This window comes from Egretta garzetta, unplaced genomic scaffold (assembly GCF_000687185.1).
Source record: "Egretta garzetta isolate BGI_Z169 unplaced genomic scaffold, ASM68718v1 scaffold130, whole genome shotgun sequence".
Lineage (NCBI taxonomy): Eukaryota > Metazoa > Chordata > Aves > Pelecaniformes > Ardeidae > Egretta > Egretta garzetta.
In genome coordinates, this window is record NW_009258284.1 from 3,024,870 (window position 1) to 3,031,162 (window position 6,293).

A 6,293-nucleotide genomic window follows, 5' to 3' on the forward strand; every position below is an offset into this window, starting at 1 on the left:
AGAGAAACGAGACTGCAGTCTGCTCCAGTTGCTGCTTGATCTGTGAAGATAGCAGAGCCTTTTCTTAATACATGCTTTTAGGCTGGGATTGAAACACTCAATAAAAATATACCTGGAGCTAACAGACAATTAGCTTTTATTGCTACTGCTTTTTGTCTGTCAGTACTCCTTAGATTAACTGCTTTACTTTTATTCCAGTATTTGAACAAATGGTGCTATTACTATTGCTCTCCTCAGAACCAGTGAAGTGGTTTGTTTTGGTAGCTAAGAGTACATTATACCCCACAGACTATCCTCTAAGTCCTGAAAAGAATAAAAACCTTTGTACTGTGCTAGATATTACATTAAGTGCAAGCTGAAAATTTTATAGGCAAAATACCTCTTGCAAAACATGACTTCTGCAAGTGGCATTGTCCAGTCTCACAAGGAGTTGGGTTTCCCCCACAGTGAGCTTCCCCCTAATTGAAATCAGCTCAAAAAATGCACACTGGGAGCTGTTACAAACTTTACAGAACCATAAGGCAGTGCATGCCATTACGATGGTGAGCTCGCAGCCTGAAATACTTGCTGAGACAAACAAGCTCCTCTTTTGGTGAGCCTTGCCCCCTCCTCCAGAGCACTGCTTTCACCTGGTGAGGCCCCTGAGCAGCATCTTACTTCTGCTGGTGGGTACCAAAGGCTGCTCTCCCACATGGACCAAAGGGACTGGGGGAACTGGCTCTCTAGAGAGCACTGCCAGCTTTCCCAAGGTCTGACAGCCTCAACATACACTTCCATTTTCTCTTTTTTAACTCACGTCTCTTATGCTTGCACCCTCAGGAGAAAGAGAGATGTGTTCTCTCTCTTGCTTAAGCTAAAACACAGCGGCCACTTTCACTTTCTGAAAGGGACTGGTAGCTATGCTCCTTTTTCTGTTCAGAAAGAAGAACTTAGAAGAAAGCCGGGTGGTGCCTACCTTCAACCCTATGTGCCGGAGTAGTGACATCGGCAAGATCAAGGCCAAAACTGTGCCCATTTTTTCCCCTGGGTAGAAGTCGAGAGAGTCATTAAGGACTCTGTTATGAGCTGTGCCCATCACGCCACAAAGCAAGAAGCAAAGCAACAGCCTGCCTAGGGATGGGTATTGAACAGAGAGATGGTACCAATCCCTCGGGAGCTGAAATGACTCACTGGCTTTGTGCTCAGCACCACACCTACAGCCTCGTGGTTATGACATTAAAAATAAATTGAAGTACTTTACGTTATCTGCTCTAACACTTGAGGTAAGATTAGTGACAGCTACCACGGCGCTGTGTTTCTGTACAACTCACACTTCACAAATATTAAGCTATACAATTATTTATAAACATGCCAGTTTTCTAAAACAATGGAAATACGGTAACTGCAACTAAAACCATGCATTTAAGTTCAAAAATAGATAAGCAATGGAGATGTCATCCTGTCATGAAAACTGAGTGACAGATCAATAAAATTTTCCACCCGTTTCAATATATTTATCATACACCTTCACTTAGCATTTCTAACTGTGACCTGATTGCATAAGATCCTTTTTAAAAAAAACCTGAGTTTTAGCAAGTGCTTACTTTCCCAGAATAATAATGCTGGACTGGACCAGTGGTCCACTGGGTGAAATTCATAACAACCACAGCATTAATGCAGCTGCATGCTGAACTTGGCCTTCATCTTTAATATTCTTGTGATTAAAGCATGACTATAAATGAAAACAAGTGAATTCCTGACACCGCAGTTGTCAGTGGGATGTTTTCTTCCACTTACTTCTCCAGCACTAAAATTTCACCCATATCTGAGAGTTCTTAATCTGTTGAATTGGTTCATCCTAGGGTTTTTTTCCCTTACGATTTCTAGCATCTTTCTTTTTACTGTGACCTCCACTTAAAATGGCAATAGCACCTTGTTTTAACTCTTTCCTGAGTAGCTGAGTTTATTTTTTTCCAGTTACTCTTCCTGTGTGCCTTGCCTTGCATAACTCAGTGATGTTTTTCAGCTTCCACCGCACCATGCTTTAGCTTGCTTTCGTCCTTCTGAGTTCCTCAGCCATCTCTCATCCAAGCTAACCTGGATCACTTTGCCTACTGCATATTTTTCATCTCAGTGTTCACCTGCTTTTCAAGCAAAGTATGTGTGTAGGTTAAAGGTTGGACTCGATGATCTCAAAGGTCTTTTCCAACCAAAGCGAGTCTATGAGTCTATGAGTCTATGAGTCTATGAGTCTATGAGTCTATGAGTCTATGAGTCTATGAGTCTAAACATGTGGGTAGTCAGAGAGGGAGCCTGAGGCACTTCAGTATTAACCTTTACCCATACTAAAAATTAACCATTTAATCCCACTTTAGTGAGGTTTTCTGTCTTTCAGTCAGGATGGCGGAACTTCAGCTCTCATTCCATGAACACCTATTCTCCTCAGCCATCCTTCTCATGAGTGATGAAGCATTTTCTGAAGAGAAAATTCAATTAAAATTTCATCCCATTCTTCACTAGATTTTTGTTAACTTATTCAGAGATCTTTTTTTTAAGAGAGACGATATGATTTATCAAATGAAAGACAATCTGGCTTAAAAATACCTGAATATTAATTCAGTATCTCCAGGTGTGAACACCCTGGCCTTGTAACATCCTTTATTTTTGTTCCTTAGAAAGAGTCAGTTTCAGAAAAACACATTCCTCAATAATCCATGTAATGAAGATTGAGACAAATCTTTCACCATACTGTAATACTCGCTCTCCTTAACTAGAGTTCATCAGACTTAGAGGCTTTTGTGCAGGTTTTCTGATTTCACTTTATCGAAGACTAAGTTTTATTTGGTCTTTTGTATTTCTGGTTATCTATCTTTCACCTGTTTCCCACATCTGTGATTTCTCATCTTTTTGTCCTCTTTATTTCATTCAGTTGGGCAGAATTACCATTTTTCAAAGAATTCCTGTTAGCTAAGGAAAAACCTTAAAAAAACATAAGCCTTGCCACTAAATTTGGGGTGTTTTCTCTTACCCCCTGCTTTTTGTTATGTCTATCTCTGTTAAGAAATGTTTCCAGGTGGCCTTCACACTGGTTTCTAATAATTTTCATATTTTAAAGTACCTTTGTCTGTAGGAATATTTTGGAGCAGATTTCTCATTGCACAAAATATTCCTTTCTAAAGTGTTAGGGTGATAATTAATTTCTATTAGCTTATTCCTTTGGAACATTCATCGGGTGTTTTTAATGGAAGTGTCTAAATTTAGGTTGAAAAATAAGTAATTTGATTTTTCTAAAGCACTGAGCTCTCTGGCACCAAATGGAAGTGCTTGGCATTTTTAAATAACGATATTTGAAGGTAAAACTTTGCATACCTTTTATTTTTAAAGTCCTGAACTATGTAATGTCAGAGGAAGAAAGCAAACTTTACATGGCATTCCAAATGTCCAAACAAGCAAATAACATCCAAGAAACTAGGCCTGCAACAGCGTTTTAGAAATATTATAGAAAATCACTCTGGTCTGTAGCTTTAGCACCTACTCATAAGCAAAAACTTTATGAGCAGAAATCTGAGACACTAACTAATTGCTAAAGATAACAGAGCAATTTAAATCTGTTCCTCTGGAAATAATATTAATTACCAATACTTTTACAGCACTGCCACCAATATAAGGTACACAATGCCCCCAGAAAATAATTAGTGACCTCAGCCTTCCTTTCCTATAGCTATGTACAGATTGACATAGTTTCCTGAGAAGCGCTTAACATCAGTTAATGAAGCGATCACTCAACAAGAGAGAAACGCTTGAACAAAGCTTCTGGTGTTCACCAGGTAGGTGTCGCACAGTTATGAACCACGAGCTCTGACTGACACCCGGCAGCAACAAGTTTTCAAGATACAGAAATTCAGTTAAATTTGCAAAAAAGTATCTGTATTCTTGTTTTGTTATTTTGCTGTTTTTCCAGAATCTCCCACAAACCTGGTGGTTGCAAGATGGAGAATTTGTGAAGTGATTGTACAGGGTATTTTTTTCTGCCACATGAGATTAGTTAGTCTGGAGCCCTCCCTAGCTTTCTTCTTTGGCTTTATGTCAGTAGCTACTCCAAAGAATCATAAGAAATAAAAAACGAGGGTCAAAGTAAAACAGATCTGTATTTTGGTTTTTATTATTAAAATAACCAAAATAAAAGCAAAGCTTTTTTTTTTAAATTGGTTTAAACATTTAGTTCAACAGGAATCCCTGAACTCTGTTCTGAGTCACTTCACCCTAGTTGTCACTTTTCCACAAATTTCACATGCCAGTGGACTTCTTGACACTTAAACAAACTTTTAATTCTTCAAGAAATTCTAGAGAAAGTCAAAGAAAAATATCTTAAGAAGCTGCTTCAGTCTTTCACATGATGTAATCCAAGTCATTCATCTAAAGTCCCTTCCCCTAATAAATCACTTGGTTAATTAGGGCTCCGCCATGAGTCAATACAAAGATAAGTGCTGTCATGCTTCAGTACTAAAGCTGTAGTTTCCCTCTATTATTCCAAGTAACAGATTAGACAGTAATCTAATGTGAGTTTTAGTTATTTCAAATACGGGAAAAAAGAATACGCACTTTACTTCAACAATAACATGCTAACGTTCAGCATTATTATTATTACCAGTTTTGAAGAACTCCTTCCCCAAGAGGCTTTTACCTTCTTGAGACAATTAACTTGTGCTGCTAAAAAGATGAAATATGTGGTGAGATGTCAAGTTTGAAAACATTTGCTATATCAAAATCAATGTATTTAATTTTTCTTAATACTAGTTCAAATGCCAGAAGGCATTAAGTCCATAAAAACCTTTCAGGTACAGTTTAGTACCAATTACACAGAGAGGAGCAAGTTCTCAGTGAGGGTAAATACCATCTACTCCTAAATGGTTTATTCCCTCTGATGATCTGCCCCACTAAGTAACCAACCATTCCCTGGTTCCTACCTGCAGTAGCAAATGATGGGTACTGTAGTAGCATTCCTCACTCACAACAGCGAGTAAAGTGACAAATGGAACGGAGTGGATGGACTAACTCTGAAGACAACACCAAATGGAAATTCCTACCAGAGAAGTCCTTGAAGACATGTCGCCAACAACTTATTTTAACTCAGTTGTTAAAAGAGTGGCAAATCTTCTGAGAAGAGATGTAAAGCTCTTCTCAAAAGAACTCACCTGAGCTCTTCTCTGATGAATTCATTCAGGCTCTTCACTGATGGACAGACAGACAGACAGACAGGCATGTCACTTAATTCCTTGAGCTGCTTGAGCCCATTTATAACCCCATCTTCCTATGTGTCAAACCATAACAGGATCTGCCCCTTCACCCCAAGTCTATCTCCACAATGGTTATAACTGGCAATAGCATCTTCTCTGAAAAGAAAAGCCAAATACCTAGCGGGCAACCTCCTAACAGAAGATGTGGCAGGTTCCACAGCTGGCACATCACATGGATTTCTTTGCCCTGCTGTCCCTGATAGGCTTGCTGATTTGTTGATTTTTTTTTTCCCAGCTGGAAGCAATAGACTTAAATTTAACGTGAAGTAGAGAATCTCATTTTAATTCTATGAAGCATTTAGGAGACCCAGAAATTGGAAAAGGAGATTTGGCATCAAAATCCACCTGGCAATGACCAGATTTATAAGGTTTCCTCACTTTTGTCATTTTAAAAGTAAAATTCCCACCAGCTGTGAAGTTAAATGACAACAGAAAAGAGGAGATGGTAGAGAAGAAATAAAAATCTTTTCCTTGTTCCTTTTCAGTCTGTTTGCATCGCACATGGCCAAATCACTGTTGTTTAGGTCAAACAGTCCCAGGTATGCAAGCTGCTGGGCAACAGTGACACCACTCTGAAGAGCAAGCTGCCCTGTCCAAATTTAGTCAATAGGCTCGACAAGTTCTAATGAGTTTATATGAAATTATATGTCTAAATTACAGGGGTTTGGCTTTATTCTTCTTCGTGAATAAAGCCCCTGTACTCGGTGCTGGTGAGGCCGCACCTTGAATGCTGTGTTCAGTTTTGGGCCCCTCACTACAAGAAAGATGTTGCATTGCTGGAACACGTCCAGAGGAGAGCAACCAAGCTGGTGAGGGGTCTGGAACACAAGGCTTATGAGGAGCGGCTGGGGGAGCTGGGGGTGTTCGGCCTGGAGCAGAGGAGGCTGAGGGGAGCCCTCATCCCCCTCTACAACTGCCTGACAGGAGGGGGGAGCCGGGTGGGGGTCGGCCTCTTCTCCCTTGTAACAGATAATAGGAGGAGGGGGAATGGTTTGAAGCTGCGCCAGGGCAGGTTTA